Source organism: Dipodomys spectabilis, unplaced genomic scaffold (assembly GCF_019054845.1).
Source record: "Dipodomys spectabilis isolate Male_0828 unplaced genomic scaffold, ASM1905484v1 ptg000088l, whole genome shotgun sequence".
Taxonomy (NCBI): Eukaryota; Metazoa; Chordata; class Mammalia; order Rodentia; family Heteromyidae; genus Dipodomys; species Dipodomys spectabilis.
The window spans coordinates 363,695-387,320 of record NW_024870765.1 but is presented as its reverse complement, the minus strand read 5'-3'; the positions used below and the strand labels follow the sequence as shown (position 1 = coordinate 387,320).

The following is a 23,626-nucleotide window of genomic DNA, read 5'->3' as shown; positions in this document are numbered from 1 at the left end:
AAAGCCCTAGATATTTAATGGATGAAGAATGGAATAGAAAATAGCAGAGGAAAACAATTCAACATGCAGCTATTATGATTTTATAATGCAAATATGAAAGAAATGGAGCTTTTGCTTTCCTGAAAAAGAAAGTTTAGCCAGTAATTTCAATCTAAGTCTTCAGTTGTCATGAGTCTAAAGTCTTTTCCTCCAATATATCGAAGAGTACTATACTCATCCTCAGAAATGTAAATCAGTAATTAATTAACTTTGGTTAATATTAATTTACTTGTGTAGTAAATAAGTTAAAATATTTGCTCTCTTTCCTTCAATTAACACACATTCCATACTTTACTGTCTCTTAATACAAGCCTGAAATCACTACTTCAAAGTAACACAAACAGAAAAACAAAAATAACCTGATACAACAATCAGAAATCCTAAATTATGTGAAAAAGTCCACAATATAAAAAATAAATCTGAGGAAGAGGAAAAACAATGGCAGAAGATCAACAGAAGTTTATTCTAGCTCTCTTTGATAAAATAGAGATTTAGAGTCCTAGCAAGGACTCCTCTTCTAGATGGTCACACCAAGTCAGCTATAATATACAATTCAAAAGAAGATTTTATACTGTCTTCACAAGAAAACAGAAATCTATGAAAAGGTGTCCAGCCAGGCAGGTGACTCCTGTGACTGTGTTGGCCAACATATTCAAAAGTATATTTGCAGTGTGAAAATAAAAGGGTAACATGGGAAAAAGCAAGAACAGAAATGTACATTAAAGAAAGCCACATCCATATAGAGAGACAATTCACCATACCACTGGACAGTCCGAACTGTCACTGGAACCACAAGTGTGAAAATCACAACATCTCACCACAACTGGTCTCTACTCCTACACTTAATTGTCAAAACAAAAACTTAATTCCAGAAAAGCAAATCACAACAGAAGACCAAACCAACACCTCAAAATCAACCAAGAACATAGAGATTCACCTATTAAGATCATAGATCCCCCAAAAAGAAAACCTCCAAATGGACAGAACAAATCAGAAAAATACAAGAAAAGTGATGTCAAGGTAGTATAATTCACACAGTAAATAACCAGGCATTAGAACAGACAATCAAGGATCTAGAAGATAGTTACCAAAATACATTACATATACGGCTGAAAAATGTGATTAATGGAAAGTTAGAAAACCTCTACAAGAAAATTTGTGAACAAGATGAGACCAACCAATCATTAGAAAAATAATTCACGGAGACTACAAACAGAAAGATAATTAAATTCTGAGAATACAAAGGAGTCCAGGAATAAAATGGATGCCTAGTTAAAAGATATAAGAGAAGACACAGCTAAGAAAACAGCCCTTGCAACTCCCCAACCAAAGAAAAAATGTACAGAAAGTCCATACAAGACCTAAAACAAAGCATTAATAAAGGGATAGAACCCCTAAAAATGACCAATTAGAAGACAGGGAAATCAAAAACAAAGTAGAATGTCTCCACAGTAAAAAGATGACATAGAAGATAATCTCAGGGTCAAAGACAGAATAGGCCTAATAGGAAAGAGGAGATAGTCATTTAGAAAAACTCCAAGAAATAAGAAATGATCTTGACAGAACTTCAAGACTCAGTTAGAAGATGAAATTTCAGGGAAATAGGTATCAAGAAGGAGAAGAGCAAGAAAATAAATGAATAGGAAGCATATTACAGAATTCTAGCAGAGAACATGCCAAACATCCAATGAGATAGGCTCATGCAGAGAAGAGAAGTATTTAGAAACCAAACAGAATTCTAGAACTGAACAATCCACCACCAGATCATAATCAATTAGAGGATCATTAACGATCAAGGGAAGGATTCTTAAAGCTGCCATAGAGAAAAGATTAATTATTTATAAAGGATATACAGTCAGAATAAATACAGATTTCTTAGCTGATATGGTAAAAAGGAGAGCCTGGCATTATATATGACAAACATTAAAGGTAAACAACTACCAACCGTGAATATGGTCCCAAGCCAAACTCTCCTTTACATTTAAAGGATATATAAACATATTTCATGACAAAGAAAATTTGAAACAACCTATTTCCACCAAATCAGCAGGATTGAAGTTAATCAAATATTTCCTACATAGAGAAGATAAGGAAGAAGAGGAAGAGGAACTGGTTATATAAAATGCTCCCTACTACAGAACAAGGTAAATATATTAAGAGTAGATGAGGCACAGCTCCTAACAGCAGGTGTATAACATAGCAGGATTTATTAGATATTTCTCAGTCTTAACTCTCAATATCAATGGACTTAAATTTGCCAATAGAAGACATAGATTAGAGATTAGTATCAAAAAACAATACGCATCCATATAGTATCTAAAAGAGACACATTTTATTGACAAAAACAAACACATACTCAAACTAAAAGGCTGAAAGAAAATTTTCTAGCAAATGGAGACCATAAACAGTCCACAGCAGAATTACTAACATAAGGTAAAATAGAACTCAAATTAAAATTAGTAGGAAGAGACATTATATATTGATAAAAGCAACTCTCCATTAGGAGGATATAACAAGTCTAAATATCAATGCCCTGAATACTGCAGCATCCCACTTCGTCAACCAAATACTACTTAACCTAAAAAGACATCTCAACACCTCATTCCCTTCCATGGATTGGTTATGCAGGAAAAAAATCAACCAAGAAACTGCAGACCTAAATCACTACATTGACCACCTATCCCTTACAGACATCTACAGGATATACATTCAATGTCAGACTATACATTCTTCGCAGCAGCTCATGGAAGATTCTTCAAAATAGAACATATCCTATGTCACATAGAAATTCTGTCCAAATTGAAAGAAAAATTAATTGAATTCCAATTTCTTGTCCGACCATAACAGAATAAACTTAGTATTAAACAGCTAAAGCAAAAAAATTGTCAAACCAATGAAGACTGAACAAAAAGTTGCTGAATGACCAGTGCAACACTGAAGAGATTATAATGGAAATCTGAAAGTTTCTATAATTTAACAAAAATGAACACACAAAATACCAGCTACTCTGATATTTGTAGTACTTACATGAAAATTTATAGCTCTGTGTGCCTACATCAAGTAATTGGGGAAATCTCAAATGAATATTTTACTTATGTAGCTCAAGCTCCTTGAAAACAGGAAGAAGCCCAAACCCAAAACAATAGACAGAAACAAATAAAAAAATTAAATCAGAAATAACTAAATAAAGACAAAATAAAACATAGAAAGAATCAGCAAATCAGTTGGTTTTTTAAATAAATTAACAGACTTGACAGACCCTTACTAATCTGACTAAGATCTGTCTTGTTTTTACATGCATAGGCTTTCTATGATTTATTTGTTCTACAAGGAATTCTACTTTCTAATCTATGATTTATTTGTTCTACAAGGAGCTCTACTTTCTAATCTTTGTGTGATCAATTTTAGTGTCTCTGTTCAGTCTTTCTGACCCTCTCTCTGGAGTCTCATTTCAGTCTGCCTCATAAAAAATATATTATTTATCAGCAAAATGACTTTCAGCTTCTGTTTCTTGCCTGACTTCATGTAGGCTGTGTTAGCAGACCTGACTGGCTGTGCTTACTGGAGTTTTTGTTTGTTTGTTTGTTTTGTGTGTTTTTTTTTTTTGTTTTAGAGGTCTAGGATTACTATTCAAGATGGTAGCTTCTCTGGGTCCCAATGATCCCCTGACCTAGAGTCAATAGGTTTTTCTCCTAAAGATACAAAGAAACAGCTGACTAAATTTCTGTTAATTGTCTCAAAATGAGGCAATGTGGCATCCTTGCAAAGCCAATAATAATCCTCTGTAACCACTTATAGAAATGGTCTATCAAGATGGCTTTTCAAGGTTGAGAGTGAAAAATGTTCATTTCCAATTCAGCACCATGAAGCAGATCACATCCCATGGAGCAGACTTTTGGAAGGAAGGTCCCCTTCCTTCCTTCTCTTATGATACATCAAACCATAATATTCTGCAGTTGTGGCCAGCCTGGAGCACATTTTCCCAAGAATATTCTGTAGTGTAAAAGAGGACCAACTGTGAAAATAAAGGTGAAAATACTTGTCTACTGCAGACTGATTTATCTTTCTTTTATCCTTTGTTATTTTCATTACTTTAAACACATGGATGAATTATATTGGGATTAGACAAGTGGCAAAGGATTACTGGAATAAACATTCAGTTTACTTTCATATATCCTATATAATGCACTTAACCCTTTATGGAAAATTAAATCTGACTGTAGAAACAATGTCAGAAATATAAAATAAGCCTCAATATGAATAATCTTTCACATATACACCATCATCTACTCAGAAATCCAGTCTCTCTTTAAATATTTATTTGGTACAAAATAATAAAAATTTAATTAATGAATGTGACTTTTAAGTATTATCTGAAATACTCCTCGTGTATATGATTGTATATGTTTTAGATGTCACTTAGACAGGAATTAAAAATGCATGTAAAATTCAAATTTCCACAATTTAAGCTAGATTAGAGGAGTAATACCCTCCTGTATTGTGTGGTGTGAATTTTACTACAATGCTGAACCCTTCCACCTAATACCAGGAGTCATGTGCAATAATTTATTTTTTCATGTTAAGATGAGTGCTAAGTGTAGGATACATTTTGAATTATTACATTAATTTATTAATATTAGTTTCACTTTTTCTTTTCTATATCTGCAGAAAATAAAACTATATATTAAACATTGAATATGAAGTAATCAATAATAAGTAAACTATTATTAAAATGACATACTATTAAACTGTGATTTGAATTATAGTTCTAACAAATTGTGATGTAAACAACATTTAATAGAATTATGGGTAATGTTTATTATTTTTTTTGGGGGGGTCCTGTTGTGGGGCCTGAACTCTGGGCCTGGGCGCTGTCCCTCAGCTCTTCAGCTCAAGGCTAGCGTTCTACCACTTGAGCCACAGCGCCACTTCCGGCTTTTTTCTTTTTGCTTATGTGGTGCTGAGGAATCGAACCCAGGGCCTCATGCATGCAAGGCAAGCACTCTACCACTGAGCCACCTTCCCAGCCCTATGTTTTTTAAACTTACCACCTTGTTATTGTTTTCTAATTGTGTCATTTGTTATACTTGATCCAAGTCACCCCTTCACCTCAATTGTTTAGTTTTCTATTTTATCTCTATTGGTTTGCTAATTATGCATTTTGTTTTCCCTTTTTAGTGACTGACATGAGGCTGAAAATCTGTATGCTAGTTTATTACTTCTTACGTTAAAGTCAAGTTGTTGCTCTCCATAGCTGTTCTACTTTTCTTTGTTTAGTACAGAATTTCCCCTAGTCCCACTGACTGTATTGCTGCTCTCATATATTTTATTTTATTTTTTATTTAAATTTTATTGTCAAGGTAATGTACAGAGGGGTTATAGTTACATAATTAAGGTAAAGAATTAATTTCTTTTCTAACTTGTTACCCCTTTACCCATTTTTCTGCCTCTTCCCTCCCAATGCACCTCCCAAGATCGTTTCCAACCTATTGTTTTGTGAGTATCACTGTTGCATAGGTTCCCCCTTTGTCCTTTGTCTCACTATTTTGTTTTTTTTCCTTCCCCTTCCCCAGTTCAGATCAACATATTTACAATACCCAGGGAATCAAAATCAAATACAGTGACTAAAGGGGATAAACCGTAGGTGGGGAAAACACAAAAGGATAAAAATAAATCATGTAATTCATTAAGAACAACAACAACAAAGAACATGTCTTGGAGTTCATTTCACTTAGAATCACCCTATACGGTCATATGTACATAGCTATTGAGTTATTCTACTCATCTACTAAGATTATCCTTGATGTACACAATAATGCTCCTATGCCCCAGTAATCCCACTTCTGGGCATTTAACCAGATGATCACAAACAAGGCCACACTAAAGCTACCAGCACAATTATGGTTATCACAGTAATATTTACCATAGCTAAGATGTGGAATCAACTCTGAAGCCCCTCAGTAGATGAATGGATCAAGAATATGAGACACACACACTTACATACACACATAGACAAACGTATCATGCTTCCATCAGAAAGAAAGATACCACCTCATTTGTAAGGAAATGGAAGGTCTTGGAAAAAAACATATTAAGTGAAATAAACCAGACTTAAAGAAACATAGTTCCCATGGTTTCCCTTATTTGTAATAATTAGTTTACATCAAGGATAATCTCATGTATTTTAATTTGACAGTTTGTTCTATGTTGAGTATGCAACATTATTACAATATTGTTTGTTATCATTTCTGCAAACAGACAGGTATATTGAAAGAATTACATTCATCCTTTCAATTACTAAAAGAAGAACAACTAAAAGAGCAACCCCTACTAGGAAGAACAACTCCTACTTACTTAGCTTCATTCCTATATAAGGCCACTGTTGTCCCCTGTATCCTCATGTTGTACATTTCAACTCTATACCTCATACTGTATATCTAATATCTTCTACATTGTGAACTAAATGCCCCAGAATTTCCACTTTGCTTTACTTTAAAAAAAATCTGTCTTAATATTTGAGTTTTGTGTATGTGTGTGTGTGTGTGTGTGTGTGTGTGTGTGTGTGTGTGTGTGTGTGTGTGTGTGTTTACAAAGACCAGAACACAACATTTTTATTCATTTCGAATACATCTTTCAGGTCATTGTAAGTTGTGGCTAATGGGAGCAGTCCCTTGTTATTTTAAGGATGAAACAGAAAAAGATATTTGTGCATGTATCACAGTTGCTTTATTAGTCTGTAGTTGAACACTCAACATTGACTTTTATCTTGGCTGCTCTTGTGAATAATGTGAATAACAATGAACTACAGATATATTTATGAAGTACGCAGAGAGAAATAATCACATGGTTGGTGGATCAGATGATATCTCAACTTTGTATTTCTTTAGAAACTTGCATACTACTTTCTACAACGAGAATACTAAACTGTTTTTTGACCAATAGTGTAGAAAATTTCCTTTTCTCCACACTCTCACCAACATTATTACCGTTTATTCAAAGGTAATAAAGGGCAGGTTTTTACTATCTGCAGTACCCTAGACTGGCCTTAGACTTAAATCCAACCTCCTAAATGCTTGGAATTACAAGCCTTTACCACCATAACTGGTTCCATTGATTTTTTGATGAGTTATAATAGTTATGAAGTTGTTTCATAGTAATTTTGAATTATATTTCTCTAATGACTTCTGCTCAAAAAGCATTAAGGCAGCATAGAAGTTGTATTAAACACAACTTTGTAAACCCACAGGCAATTTTCAGGGCTTATGGAGTACATGTCTATTCAGAACTTTTGTCCATTTTTAATCCAGGTTCTTGTTAATCTCATCTTTAATCTCTCTAAATCAGATCAATAATTAATTCAAGGTAGTAGAAAAGAAAAAAAATGAAGCAACTCCTAACATTTTTCAGTTTTCAATAACATGGTATTGCTTACATAATTTTCTGTTAAAAATTGACACTATATAACTCAATTTAGTTAGAGCTGTTACAAGGCTGTAGTTTATTTATTTTACATTGATTGTTCTTTCCAAAGCCTGTTTGTCTAATTTCCCTTGGTTTCTTTCAGTCTCAAGTAGCTCAAATTTCAAACTGAAGAACAAATGGAAGGAAGCAAACAACAACAACAAAAAAACTACAGTTCCTCTCATCCGATGATGCCTGTATAAGAATGAGGAAAGAGTTCATCCTTTTAAGGAGCTATGATAGGACAACAAAAAAGAATTTATTCTTCTATGACTTCTTTATCTTTGCGATGTAACTTAAATGTTGTAAAACACAAAATACTGCTCAGATACTTTTATGTTTTATCAGTTTTGCACATTTTCATATGGATTTCACCTCAGTCTAAAATATTCCTTCATCATTCTGTCCCTGATATTTTTACACTATCAAGACATAACATAACCAGTTTGATTTACAGCATGAGAAGTTATCCACCTGGCTTCCTTGGAAGCAGAGCATGATCAATAGATATTACTTCTAGTTGCTCACTACATGTAATGGTTTCTGTACTACTTATGACATTCTACTTAGTATTATAAAAGATTGCTGGCTAAACTCAAAGCTCATTCCTAGAAGTTTATTTTAAGTATTTCACAAGTTTTATTCCCTTAATTGTTAAGATAACATTTGCTATAATGTTAATGTTATTACCATTTTAGTGTTGGGAAAAATTGTAATTAAATGCAGTAAGTGCACGGCCTAAAGACACACACAGTGGGGAAAGAAATGAGTCAAAGTTTCCGAAAGTCTTTCAGCAATACACAAAAGGTAGATAAAATCTCTCCATTCTATTACACTCTCAATTCAATATTCATATTGTCCAAGAAATAATAGCATACTAAATATTGCCCATGGTGATTGTTTTCTATCACATTTGTCTTCAATACAGATTGTGTTGGTGACACTGGGTTGTCATGCACAGAACTGAGCTTATACATTGAGGTCCAAAGAGAGGCAAATTTCTTCTGTCCCACAATTCCAGTATCCTTTTTAAAAAGTACTAAAACTTTCAAATATCATCACCTACTGTATTATAAGTATCCAAAAAGAAAAAAAAATCATAAATAATCTCTCCAAAATGCTTTAAAATTGGAGATGCTAAAACATGCCCTCTGAAGTAAATTTTCTTCTACTTTTAACGTTTTTCTGAAAGCTTTTGCTGGTTTGTCACACCTGTAATCCTAACTACTCTGGATATCTACTCAGGAGCCTGAGATCTGTGGATAGCAGTTGGAAGACAATCAGGGCAAAATAAATTCAGGAGATTATTTTTCAAAAATTTTAATGAACAGCATAGGGCCCAGAATGGAGATGTAGCTCATTTAGTAGCTCATCAATCTAGAGAAAAAAGGCCCAGCAAGACCTTGAAGCCCTGATTTCAAACACTGAGCACGTCAACACACATTCAAGTACTTGAGCACATGTGTGCATTCACCCACATATGTATTCAAAATGCCTTCATATCGGAGTTTTGCATGAATTCCTTTGCTAACGATATTATATGAGTAAAATAAAGGAAATAAACTCTTCCATCTCAGAACATTTTTATACGTTCTTATTGTAAAAATACTGTACATAGGGGTAACACTTACATGAGCAAGGTAATGAGTACATTCCCTAACAAGCATTGTTACCTCCTCCTTTATTGTTCCCCTACATCCCTTCCCTCCCACCTCCACAAGTCCATTAACCTCCTCCCTTTCCCCGCCTCAATTGTGAAGTTCACTTTACAACATAGTGTCTTGTGCATCTCATTGTTACAATGGGTATACCTGTATCCCTATTTAATCATTTTTTTTCTTTCCCCTCACCAAATTAGAGGAGAGTATATACAAGATGTAGGCGCACCAACTTCAAATACAGTGAAAACAGGTGTTATAGCATGGGGGAGGAACATACAAAGAAACAAAAAAAAAAAACACTGCACGTTACAAGTACATGAGAAACAATAGCAAGAAAAAAAAAAAAAAAAAAAAAACACTTGTGTCCCTAACATGGGTTTCACTTCCCTTAACATAATCTTATCTGGTCATATACACATAACTTTTGGCCTTTTCTGCTTATCCTAGACATACATTAGTTATTGAAAATTAGAGAAACCATCGGACCTAAGTTTCTTTGGACTTGGCTTACTTCAATTAATAATTTTTTTTCCAAGTCTTTCCATTTCCTAAAAAATTGGGCGATGGAATGCTTCAGGAATTTGCCTGTCATCCTTGCGCAGTGGCCATGCTAATCTTCTCTGTATCATTCCAATGTTAGTGTATGTGATGCAGAATTGTGCACAGAACATTTTTATATATAAATTGTAATTGATTTTCTTTAACTAGACAATTCAACAAAAAGTAAGTTTAAAAGAATTTTCGTGAAATTTTAGAACCATGTATATAAGTACACATTTAAGAATAAAGTCAAGATTGACATGTCAAAAACAAAATAATTCCAGATATTTGTTGTTCAAGAGATGTGTAGGAGGAGGAATTCAATTATTCTATACAAGGGACCTGCCATAATGAACACTGCAGCAAGTGTTAAGGTTTGTTAAAAGTTTTAATGTTTTCAATATATTTAATTTTGGGAATTTGCTTATATATGCCAAAACTGGGACTGTTTGGCAGGTCATAATACTTTTCTATAAAATATTTAAGATTTATGGTAGCAGATAAGTACTACTAAGTATGTTCATTTCAGATTTTATAGAAACTTTAGTAATGAGAAGTTGCAAAGTCTTTGTGTAAAGGAGCAGAATAAAGAGTTGACTATGTTAACTACACAGTTTCTGTTAAAACTGTAGGCCTTCCTTACTTCATATGTTAATGAGGAACAAATGATGATATAAGCCATATAAAAATTATGAGATGAACTACAAATAGTAATCTTAGTGGGTGTCTTTAAACACTACTCATAGCCTATAAAATTCTTGTGGAACATCATAATCTTAGCCAGTGTTAAATGTAAAGAAATATGACAATAATAAAATCTAATTTGTAGTACACTTCAAATACTGAAAACACTGGTAATTGTTTTGTTTTTTATTTTATTATTCATTAATATTTCATAATTGGTTTTCTTTATTTTTAGCATTGTTTTCCTTGTTGTAATATAATACAACTTTTTGTTAGTTGTCATTAGGAAGTACTTTGAGAAGGTTACCGGATGGCCACACCATTTTTTATAGGTGTATGTGAATTTATAAAGAGGAAACTTAGAACAAAATATGTATTTAAAAAATGATCAAGTGGAGTCTGATTCAAGAGTGTTAATGTATGTCCTCACCTAAAATATTAGCCCTAGGCTGAAGCAGAGTTTTTACAGAGTTGAGGGCACAAAAGTGAGAGACTGTGTTTTGTTTTGTTTTTTATTTTTATTTTGTTGGTCATGGGGTTTGAACTCTGGGGCCTGGTGCTGTCCCTCAGCTCAAGGCTAGTGATACCACTTGAGCCACAGCACCACTTCCATCTTTTTCTGCTTATGTGATGCTGAGAAATCAAACCCAAGGCTTCATGCATGCAAGGCAGGCTCTCTACCATTGAGCCACCTTCCCAGTACCTGAGAGACTGGGTTTTAAAAAATCATCTAAACAACATTTGCTTTCTGCTTTGGGTTATATAATGAAATATATGAGTATCTTTTTTATGTTTTTGTGCATTGTCATACTTCTAAATTTATACTAACTTCACCACTTTATCCTTGTCAAAGTCATGAAATATCTCTGAGAGTTTGCTTCTGTGAAGATTGTTTTTGCATTTATATTTCTTCTGAGTCATTTTTTTAAACAAAATCACCTTATATTTCATGTTGATGGGTATTTACACAGAGATAGGAATATAGAGGATTTAGTTTACCAAATGAACATTAAAATTAGAGCTCAAAAATAAAAATCAGCCTTAACACATATTTTCATATCTTTCCCTACAATGTATGAGAGAGGCTTTTTAGCTCCAATTTTCTTGGGATTCCTAGGTTTACAATTCTTAAATCACAGAGACATGCTGTAATGGGAGTAAGATTTTTTGGTACACTTTGCCCTTCAGTCTGTGTTTCTTGTTCCTCCCTTTTCTCAACTCCATTATTAGAGATTTTTCTCAGAGATGACTCCATCTCCAACTTTTCACTCTTCCTAACTGGACAAATGAATTTGCAGATCAAGACTCTTAGACAGAAAGAATTTAAAAGCCTGAATCTAAGACACTTCTCTCATACACCATCCCTACAAAGACACAAGTACCAAAACAGGATACATAGTTTCATTTTTTTCTACCAAGGCCAATGCATGAAGTTGCTTGCGTCTGAGGGTTCCTGTTTGTGGCTCTTACTTATGTCGCAGATTAACTTTATACCTAGTTCCATTATCAGCTACCAAGGATGGCATGTTTAGGCCATCCAGGAGGTTGGCTCAACAGGGCGGCTGGATGTGTCTCCTATGAGGGGTTCCTAAGATCCCTCATGAATGGCACAGAAGATCTGTGTTGGAAAAACCGGGGGCAATTAAGGTATTCTACAAACACCATCTCAGCAAGGCAAAGTTTACTCCTGCAGAAGGCATGCTGTCGCATGTCGAAGTTGAATAAGCACACTGGATAGGCAGCCCACCACTGGTTCCCATGAATTTGAGCTTTGTATCATCTTTTATGATGGCTCAAACTTTTGACTCCTTTCAAACTAGTCAAAAGCTTTAATAATCAACCAAATCTGAACACCTGACCATATGAAAAATAAACAACTTTTACCCAGCTGTTGTTCTACTACTATTGCCATGCCTCTAGCTGCAGGGAGCCGAGACAAACGCCATTACAAGATGGCGCCCACTTCCTTTCAGCTTAGAGGTAAACGACTCCATATTAGGCAAGTGCTTGGCGGGGCTGCGGGTCCCTAGCTTTGCGCATGCGCCATCGTTGTAAATCCTGAGCCAATCCCGTGGCACCTGGTGACGGTAGAAGGCGGACAGCCAATCCTGAAGCGACCCGTGTTCCAAACCCTATATAAGCGGCTGTATTTCCTTGCTCGCTCTCTTGCGCTCAAGCTCTCCCTTCAAGTAAAAGGCTCTCCAGTAAAGTGTGATCTGAGAAGACTCCTGGTGTGGTGGTCGTTCTTCCTCGCTGGCCGAGAAGGCGTTCGCCGCATCTAGCCCCTAGCACTTCTCTAAAATAGCATTGGTAAGGTTTTGACTACCTTTACAAGGGCAATGCTTATATCAGTCAAGCACTTCAAGATTTAACTTCTACAATTCTCCCATCTGATTTTGCTTTCTTTTCTTCCAAACAATAATCATTGACTTTCCTATTCAGCAGTATCCAATAAGATATTTTGATTTAAAAAAGGGTTTGATTAAGGCAGTTTTACAATCAGTCACAGAAAAAAAACCTGTTATAGAAGAGATAAAGCAAACATTACTATGAAAACAGTTACTAAAGAGGTAAATATTGACACCATGACTCATTGTTGAAATGCTTGTTCTATCATCAAACTTGTAAAAGAATCTGCTACCACACACAGACACACAACCTTTTTTATAAGTGACTGGGAGCTGGTCTTGGGTTTGATCTCATGCTGTGGGCATTGTCCCAGAGCAGTTTTACTCAAGGCTACCACTTTAGCCACAACTCGAGTAGTATCTTTTTTTGCACCTTTATTGGAAATAAAAGTCTCATCTTTCCTGTCTGGGTTGGCTTCAAACACAAAATTCAGTCAACTGAGCATTTAGGATTATACTCAGGATCATTTCAGTTTTTAGGTAATTTGTTTCCATTATTCAATCCTTGTAAGTTTTTCTGTATCATTGGCCTCCAACCACCACACAGATTACCTTTGAAGTATATTTATTCTTTTATTTTTATATATTTATTGTAAAAATACTGTACAGAGGGTTAGTTACATGAGCAAAGTAAAGCATACATTTTCTATCAAGCATTGTTACCTCCTCCTTTATATGTCCCCTACCATCCCTAACCTCTTAGCTTCAAAACTACCCTATACACTCCCCCCGAACCCCACCTAAATTGTAAAGTTTGGTTTTCAACAGTGTCTTGTGCATCTCATTGTTACAATGGGTCAACCTGTATTCCCATTTAAGTATTCTGTTTTTTCCCTTTCCTCCCCAAACTAGAGAAGTGTATATACAAGATGGAGGGCACCAACATCAAAAACATTGGAAACAGGGGTTATGCTGTTTTTTGGGGGGACAGAATACAAAGAAACAAAAATCACATGGAACATTATAAATATGTTAGAAACAATAACAAGAAATGACAAAAACCACTTGTGCCCCTATGGTGGGGTTCATTTCACTTATCACCATCTTATCTGTTCAAGTACTATATTTAGACCAAATTTTTCCCATTCAATCCTACCAGTGGCTCCTAGTTACTTTTACATGGTGGCATTTCCAATAAACAAATCCTGCTGATAAATAAAAGCACCTATTGGAATAATTCGATTATGGAGATCATAGATTGTGGAGATCAACAGAATAAAACTAATTTAAGCTGCTATTTCTGGTTTCTAGCTTGAAGCTCTTTAAGCTCCTAAGTAAATATGAAATTTGTAAATATGTAGTTTGTATTTGCAAATATGAAGTTTGAATGACCCACTAGCTAAGAAGTCTCTTCTTACTTAATTTAAGGTGTTGAGAATGGTCAGGTATGGATTGGCCAATGGAACCAAAGCACATATTCCACTCCAGTTGGCCAGTAACATCTCCAATAGTGGTCTCCTGGAATACCACCAGACATTTCCCCTGGCTATGATTTGTACTTACTGCTCATCTTCACTACATCCAGATAAGTTTCCAAGAAATGTTCAATTTTCCCCAGGTAGTTGACCTATAAAGAATGGAGCTGATCAGTTTCAGGGGTTTTTGAAATAGACTCTTGCTTCTGAGAAGAGAAACAAGGTGTTCCAAGTTGTCTAGGATCACATTTTGCTGACCTATCATGAATTTCATGCACATGGGGTCTGGGCTCTATGACAGCACAAATAGAACCTCTTGTGTGGCCTCCCTGCAACACAGTAATAGCAGTACTCCGTATGTGGACAGAATCAACCTAGTATTTCCTCACTTATTCAGTCTCAATTTGAATCTGGGTAAACTCAAAATTGGAAGACATACACAGAGTGTCTGCTCCAAGATGGAATTTGCAATCATATCATAAGATTAAGTAGAGGGTCCATTGAGGCCCTGGAACTAAGCATGATCACGTTAAGGGCATTAAGAGTGTTTGGATTTCCCCAAGTAGGATGTTTTCACAAGTCAAACATTAGACATTTATCTGGACATTATGAAACTGAATCATATTTTGACCAATTTTTTCATTAGCACCCTCATTACTAGAAGGCAATGCCCCTGCCCACTAGAAGGAAAACTTGCATTCTTGTTAGATAGAAACGCCCAAATCTCCTTCCCTCTTGGTAGGAAACCCTTCCTCCCTCTTGGTAGAAAACGCTTTAGGTGTAGCTTGCCTTTGTTTTTTTTTTTTTGTTTGTTTTGTTTTGTTTTGTTTTTTGGTCGGTCTTGGAACTGAACTCTTTGTCTGGGTGCTGTCCCTCAGCTCTTCAGCTCAAGGCTAGTCCTCTACCACTTGAGCCACAACACCACTTCCAGTTTTCTGAGTGGTTTATTGGCGATAAGAGTATCACAGATTTTACCTGCCTTGCCTAGCTTTGAATGACCATCCTCAGATCTTAGCCTTCAGAGTAGCTAGGATTACATGTGTGATCCACCGGTGCCCATATTATTTTTTCTTTTTTCTTTTCTTTGTTCTTGGATTTGTCGGTTGTGAGGCCTGAAATTTGGGCCGGGACACTGTCCCTCAGCTCTTCAGCTTAAGGATATCTCTCTACCACTTGAGCCACAGTGCTTTTTCTGCTTACATGGTGCTGAGATTTTGAACCCAGGGGTTCATGCATGCAAGACAAGCACTCTACTGCTAAACCACCTTCCTAGCTCTTCGTCTGAGTTTTTAGTTAACTCACTTGCCAATGTTCAAACCTTCTAAGGTCTTTGTGCAGGGGCTGGGAAGGTGGTTCAGTGGTAGAGTGCTTGCCTTGCATGGCTGAGGCCCTGGGTTCGATTCCTCAGCACCAAATAAGCAAAAAAGAAAAAAGCTGGAAGTGGCACTGTGGCTCAAGTGGTAGAGCTCTAGCCTTGAGCTGAAGAACTGAGGGACAGTGCTCAGGCCCAGAGTTTAGGCTCCATGACCGGACTCCCCCTTCTCCCCCCCCAAAAAAGGTCTTTGTGCCGCTTTGGTCTCCAATCACCACAGAAGCTCTTCCCTTGTCAGATAATGTTTCTAGAGCTAATTTTCCCATGCCATCCTACTAGAGCATTTAGTTTATGGGTTACAATTTTTTTTAGTATAATTAACAAACCTCTTTTGATTTTATTCTACTCTATATTTTATTTTTGCCAGTCCTGGGGCTCCCTGAGTTTCTTTTGCTCAAGGCTTACACTCTACCAGTTGAACCACAGTGCTATTTCCAGCCTTTTCTGTTTATGTGATTCCGAAGAATAAAACCCAGGGCTTCATGCATGCTGGACAAACAAAGCCATATTCCCAACCCCCAAAATATTTTATTTATACTAATCATAAGAATAAAATTTATTCATAAGGTGCTGTCTGGTTTCAGGCTTTGAACTTTTTGGAAACTTTGGAGGGGGGGATCCTGAAAACCACCTAAGTAATTAGGAAATATGAATGACCCTCTAGGGAAGGGGTCTCTCCTAACTAGTATAAAATGTTTGAGAATGGACAGGTAGATGAAATGCTAGGGTGAAAGGGATGGTCAATTGAACCAAAGTACAGGTTCTACTCTAGTTTTCCAGGAAGGTCTACAACACTGGTCCTCCACAATACCATTAGACATCTCCCCTGGCTATATTTACTGATTACTGCTCATCTCTTCAAGGTTTGGATTTCAGTGCATCTTGATAAGTTTCCCAGAAATGCCAATCATCCCTCCCGATACCTACAGAAACAAAGGGTATAGTTGGCTTGGGAAAAGAGGGTTTTTGTCTTAGATTCATACTCTTGTGAACAGCAACAGTAGGGTCATACAAGTTTCTCCAGGCCATGTTTGACTGACAGATCATGCACTCCATGCTCTTACGGATCTGAGGTTCATCATAGTAGGAAGTGGACCACGTGTTTTTCTGGTTTCTGTGCCACAGAATCTTAATGGTGGTCAGAATATTTAACCCATTTCACTCAAGCATTATTTTCTTGGTCATAAGAATTGAGCTGAAGGGATCAGGGACAGCACCCAGGCCCAGAGTTCAAGGCAAAAGCCCTACTACTTGAGCCACAGCACCACTTCCAGTTGCTGGTAGTTAATTGGAGATAAGAGTGTCAAGGAATTTCCTGCCTGGGCTCGTTTTGAACTCTAATTCTCAGATCCTGAGTAGCTACGATTGCAGGTGGAAGCCACTGGCACCTGGCTTTTGACGTGAATTTTAAGTCTACCCAGAGAGTCTGCTTCTGAAACTAAGGTTCAATGCCATACATCCTTGGATCAGCTAGATGATCAATCCAGGCTTCAGAGTCAAAGTGGGCAGCTGAAAGAGTTTAGTGAGTAGGACTTTTTGGAGTTCCCCTTTCAGGATATAATATTTAAAACACACACATGCAAGCACATATTCATAACAAGTTTTTGTTTGGACAAGTGCACATTATGGAACTCCATAATGAAAATCATCCATTCTTTAATAGTGTTCTCAGACCTTTGTCAACATTCTCCCAATGGATTATCAGAAGCACGTCCTTAGATCATTTTCCTTGGGTTCCTTAAGCCTAGAATTCTTATTCCCCATTTTAGCAGATCTCTTGTGATTTCAGTTTTTGGTGCACTTAACCCTCCCTATTGTAAGTTTCTTGTGCACCCTTCTCATATTTGACGCTCCCGTTACTGGAGATTTCTCAACAATGGATTCCTCCAGCTCCCCCATTTTTATTCTTGGGCCAGAGAATGAAAACACATATTGAGACTCAAGTTCTCTTTGTGCCTAAGACATACTCAGCCCATAAAAAATCCCCAACCAACCAGGTAGTATGCTCTAATCCAATTTTTCCTCTCATGGCTTATGCATGAGATTACTTTTTATTGAGGAGTTTCCTTGGGCCCTTTCCTGAAATTGCTGATAAACTTTCCATCCTTTATCACAACAGATGGTGTTTAACCCAACCTTGAGCTATCTCAACAAGTCAGGATGTGTCTCCTCCTGAGGGTCTCCCTACATCCCCCTTGCATACCATGGATCCTGAATTAGTCCCCACATTGTTGGGAATACTCCCCTACTGTAACCCAATATCCCAAGAAAGACCACCAAGTTGAAAGGAACTTAGCGTGACAAAGTTTAGTTCTGTTAAAGGGCATGTTATTGACAGGAAGCAACCACTCTGAGTAGGAAGTCTGCCAAGGTTATACCCCTAATGAGTTACTACTTCTGGTATTGATCACAAGTTGTGTTCACAATCTTGCTCTATTGGCTCTTTTGAAGCTCAGCTGATTATTTTGAAAGGGGTTAATAGTTTCAGAGCAATTCACTAAACCAGGACAACCAAGCCACAAATTGTTAGAAAATTCTTACTCAGCTTCTGCTTTATGAGTTAAACTATTCATCAAGTCCTTAGAACTATTTTAGTAACAAGAAATACTTTAGTTATATAGCTTTTTGGAAGATAATTATGCTTAGTCAATGCTTTCCCTCAATCAATCATTTTCAGAGAAAATGATTATTCTAACTCCTACACAGTCTATTCCCAGAAAGAATTTATTATAAGCAGCTTCCTTTTTGGAATGGAAACTTATGAGCTTCCAGGTGAAAACACCTTATTTGCATATTGTCTTGATTCCCTTAGGCAAACTCGCCTCAGCAAGTGATTATGAAAACAACAGCTATGTGTGGCTGCTTCATTATAAAGAACCTGTCTTGTTCTTGTGCTCCTACTGCTAATAGAAAGAGGAAAGTCTGATTTCTGGAAGCACATATCTATGGACTTAAGCACGCTTACTGAACCCTGAGCACAGAGCACAGATTGAGCTGCAGCATTTCAGAGCCATAGATGAATCAGTCAGATACCAGCTGTTGGGCTGACCACAGGGCACAATTCTGATGCCACATTTCTGAGGCAAAGCAGTTCTAAGCTGTCAAGACACTATGGTAAGAAGAATCCTGAGGGGGAATTCTTGGTGGGAAGGAGAATGTGAAAGTTTGGATTTAGGTTTTAGAAAATGCAAGCCACTTTCTGAATTGCTTGAGGCAATGAGCAGATCATCATATTTTCTAGCCCTCTAGATGCAGAGTATGAGAACACTTCCCACATCTCACACTCTATCCCTCCTGCCTAGCAGTCTTCAATTCCTTCTTACAGGAGTTAAGCAATTTTTAAGAAAGCAAAATTCAGCGAGCCTGATCTAACTTGTGAAGAAAACATAACCTCTGGCTTTAGAATAGATCAATTTCTATCTCAGAATAAGAGGAAGAAAATAAACCACATTCTAGAGAATTAACACTTTGCTGCATTAACTTTTCATTTATTACATTCATACAAGAAAAAAGAAGAAATCTGAGAATTTCTGGAGCCTTTGCTAGCCTAATATCAGGTTCTTGTTGCTTTTATTTGTTTGTTTGTTTTGTTTTTTTTCCTAATACTTTAGAGATTCTAGTTAGAAGAATTGAGAAAATGCAGACATTAGCCTGGTTCAGATTAATCTGAAAACACAGCACCTAAGTTATCAAATTCTAAATCTAGTCTCAAAGCTGAAGGTCAAGGCTTCCCTCCCTGTAACATCTTCAGAATAGCAGTATTGTCTGTGTATCGGGTTTGTTTTCTTTAAAGAATTAGAGAGGAGAACAGTTTTTAAAGCAGTTTTTCTTCAAAGCGAAAAGAGAGCAGTGCAACAGTCTCTTCCTCAAAGCAAAAACAGAGCAGTGAAACAGACTCCCTAGCAAAAAGAGAGATATAGTGTCTCATAATTGGTTTCCTAGTCTCAGAGCATGAGTATGGAATTTTTTCTTATTGGATGCCCCTTCTCAGAGCACAAGCACAGAAAACACTTTTGATTGGGTGGGAAGTAGAGGGACACTCCCCAGACCATAGTCAGAAAAAGCCATGTGTTAGCATCTAAAGCTTCATGGGAAAAGGGTGTGTATTTTTTGCTGCATCATTCATCCCCACCATGTTGGAACCAGTTCCAACCATTACCTTTTATCCATAACTACCCAGATGAAGTGGTTTAACTCCCTTTGAGTGGCACATAACCACTTGTTACTCACTGGGCACTGTACATTGTGATGTCCCATCAACACTATGTTGACAGAGAAATTGGATGTCTAAATTGCTGTTTTGAAGAAGCAAAGCCCTCTGACTTAAACTTGCACACTTAACTTAAAATTTATTGTCTTTTTGCAACTATATTAGCATTACCTACTTAAATAAGTGGATTTTTCATTTTGATATATCCACATAGGCATACAATGTACCATGATTATGCTTAACCCCTTCATAATTCTCTCCCAGGTTTTATTAATCATTTTAAGCATACAACATAGTAGTAATAAGTACATTTACAATATTGTACAATCTCAATGTCCACATTCTTTACATCCTCCAAGATTCAAATTCTTTATTTATTAAAACAATTTTCCACTCTCCTCTGCTTCAAGTTATACATCAAGTAAGTTTTGCTTCCTGTCTCTATCAATTAGACTGTTCTATGTAACTACTCTTATAAGTTGAATCATGTAATATTTGATCTTTTTTTGACTGGCTTATTTCACTTAGCAGTATTCCAAAGGTTCAATCATAATATAGGATATGTCACAACATAATTCTTTTTTTTGGGGGGGTCAGGTCGTGAGGCCTGAACTCTGGGCCTGGGCACTGTCCCTCAGCTTTTCAGCTCAAGGCTAGCACTCTACCACTTGAGCCACAGCGCCACTTCTGGCTTTTTTCTTTTTGCTTATGTGGTGCTGAGGAATCGAACCCAGAACCTCATGCATGGAAGGCAAGCGCTCTACCACTGAGCCACCTTCCCAGCCCCATAATACTTTTAAAAGTTGAAATAATATACCACTGTATGTATAAACCACATTTGCTCTAGCTATTCAATTGTTGATGGCCACTGGATTGCCTCCATATTTGAGTATTGTACAAAATGAATATGAGTGTGCAAGATCTCTTCCAGACCTTGCTTTTAGTTGTTTAGAGTATATTCCCAGAAATGGAGTCACTGGATCACAGGAAAACTCTCTTTACTTTCTTTTTTTTTTAAATTTTTTGTCATGGGGCTTGAACTCAGGGACAAGTCACTGTCCCTGAACTTTTCCTCAAGACTAGAGTTCTACAACTTTAAACCACAGATCCACTTCCAGTTTTCTGCCCAGGCTGGCTATGAACCGTGATCCTTGCATTTCAGCCTCCTGTCCTGAGTGCTTAGGATTACAGGTATGAATAATCCTGTTTTTAATTGTTTGAAAAGATGCCATTCTATTTCCCATAGAACGGTTCCAATTTTACCACACTTTTCTCAATATTGTTACTTTATTTTTTTGTAGTTATCCTACCTAATTCATATGAAGTGGTATTTTTTTTTTTCATTATTTTGACTTACACTTTCGTGGTGATTAGTGATGTTCAACACCTTCTTCATTGGCGTGTTAACACTTTGTCTTCTTTGGAGAAACATCTGATTTATTTGCACATTGTAAATCAGGTTGTGTGTCATTGGAATGATGTTTTTTATATATTCTTGATGTGAACCACTTATCAAATATATACTTGCAGTAACTTTATCCCATGCTTTTTTGGACACTATTGATTGCAATCTTTGGTGCATCCTGATTTATGTTTTCCTACAATGAATGACCCTTCATTGATGTCAGTTTCTAGTATATCTTCTGGTCCTGTGACTATGAACCATCATATTGATTTGTACTCCTGCTATGGTAACAGTGAAGTAAAGCTATAAAATTATGCTCTGGTCACCTATCTCCTGCCACTTTTGGATCTCTCTCCCTTAGCTTTTCGTAAAGGTCGTGGGGCATATCCACAACTTATTTGGTCCTTAAAAACCTGTAGAAAGTTACAAGCCTTAAATTTAGTTAGTTTTAATGAAAATACGTGACTTCCAATTTCTTTTTTTTCCTTTTTGTACATTTTTGATTGTAAGAATACTGTACAAAGGGGTTACAGTTACATGACAAGGTAATGAGTACATTTCCTATCAAGCAATTTTGCCTCCTCTGGGCAAATAAGATGAAAATTGAGAGCTTCGTAACATAGAAGCACACCAAAACTCTAGGTATATATTTTTCTTCATACGAGTATTTAGAATTGTGTGAATCTATAGATTTAACCTACTTGCAAGTTCCTAATGAACTTGTTCCACTTTAATGGATGCTAGACGATTTATGATGCTCTTGGGTCAGAGACAAAAAGGACTTAATTTTTACAGTAGTAGTGAAAGCCAGTGAGATATGTGTGTATGTGTATATTTATATATTTCAAGTGTATCTCCCATCCCTCAGTGCCACTGAGTGAAATAAAGATAGCTATGTGAAGCCTATACAAACAATGGTTTCTGAGTTTGAGCAACTGCGATCTTTATAATGAGCAATAGGCATGCCTAAACTTTACTCTGGAGGATGACACTAGCTTAGAAAAATACTGCAAATATACCATGGAATATAGAGCAGCTAGTATTCACTTGAAGATATGCAAACACTTGAGACTGCCATGGATTTTTTTTTTCTTTTGTTTCTTGAATGTTCCTAGCTACAAAGACCAATACATATTTCTTCTAATAAACGCATACCTCCCCTTAAAAATGACACATGAAAATTTGTTGAGAATACTTATTATTTTTCTAACCATAAGCCCTCAATCCTATTTAGAGTACAATTCAACAAAAGAAATAGATGGAATTCAAATTTAACACATCTAGTAGCTTTTCTCTTAGAGCCATTTCTTAATGTAGGTGTGGAAGAAATTAAGGAAAAAAATAGTCCCACAAATATATATTATGAAGATATTCTATGTATTTTAACAGTAATAAAGGATTGCATGTCTGTTTTTTAGTGTGTGAATATTTACAGAGTATGTGCAAAGTGCAAACATTTATGCCAGGGCCTATCATAGATTAGAATGTAGCAATTTTTCTCTATATTGTTTGTATATTTATAGAATTTACCTGTCTGACTTCTCTCCCATTTTGATAAACAGAGCACCTGTTTGATTGAAATACAATCATTATTTTTCTACCTTCAGGATTCCACACACTTTGTTGTCTACTAAATATAGAAAAGATTCATGCATAACCCTCATCTTCAAGGAGCAATTCTCAGTATCCCAAGTAGCTTGTGTTTATCTCCCTCCCCTTTCCTCCCAGCTGTCAATCTAGCTGATTGATGGCTGAATTCTATAAGACAAGAAAGTTCAGATAATTCACAGGCATTCAGTTAGTATCTAATTGAAACTTCTTCACTTGGATTATATTTTATCATCATCTTTGTGAGGACTTCAGCTTCCTTATTTGGAAACTGAGCTGTTCAGTTAACAGTGAGTAGATGAATCTTATTATTTAAAATTTCATTTAACTGAAATTGGAAGAATTAATTTTTCAGACATTCTACATTTGAGATTCATTAGCCACATATAGCCAGTGGATAGTCTGTTAGACAATGCATATATAGAATATTTCCATTAACACAGATGTTTCTGTTAGAACTGTTTTAGAGCATGTTTTAGCTTGTTAAGGCATGGTCAATGTTCACAAACTATATATGCTCCATAGGTGGTACTCAGACTGAAGATCCAACAAGAAAGGCTAGACACCCATGAAGTTAAGATATAGGTATAAATTGTTCTACATAGGCACACTTATTTGTGAGGAGGAAGGGGATAAAACAGTCAACATCCGCAGAATCAACACTCTCAACTCCAGGAAAGAATAAGTAAAAATTAACAGTTCTTTCCAGCTTTGCTTCTGTGATTGAAATTGACTGTGGTATTCTCAATGGTGATTTTGTTGGAAAATATAAATGTGTAAATATCACATTAGCTCAGTGAAGAATTAGGGTTTGTGCTTTGTA

At 36.2% G+C, this 23,626-nt stretch overlaps 1 pseudogene; it reads right to left on the bottom strand.

Moving 5' to 3' along the window:
- Positions 1 to 9,712: 9,712 nt before the first annotated feature.
- LOC122111772 lies at positions 9,713 to 9,825 on the bottom strand (annotated as a pseudogene).
- Positions 9,826 to 23,626: the final 13,801 nt, after the last annotated feature.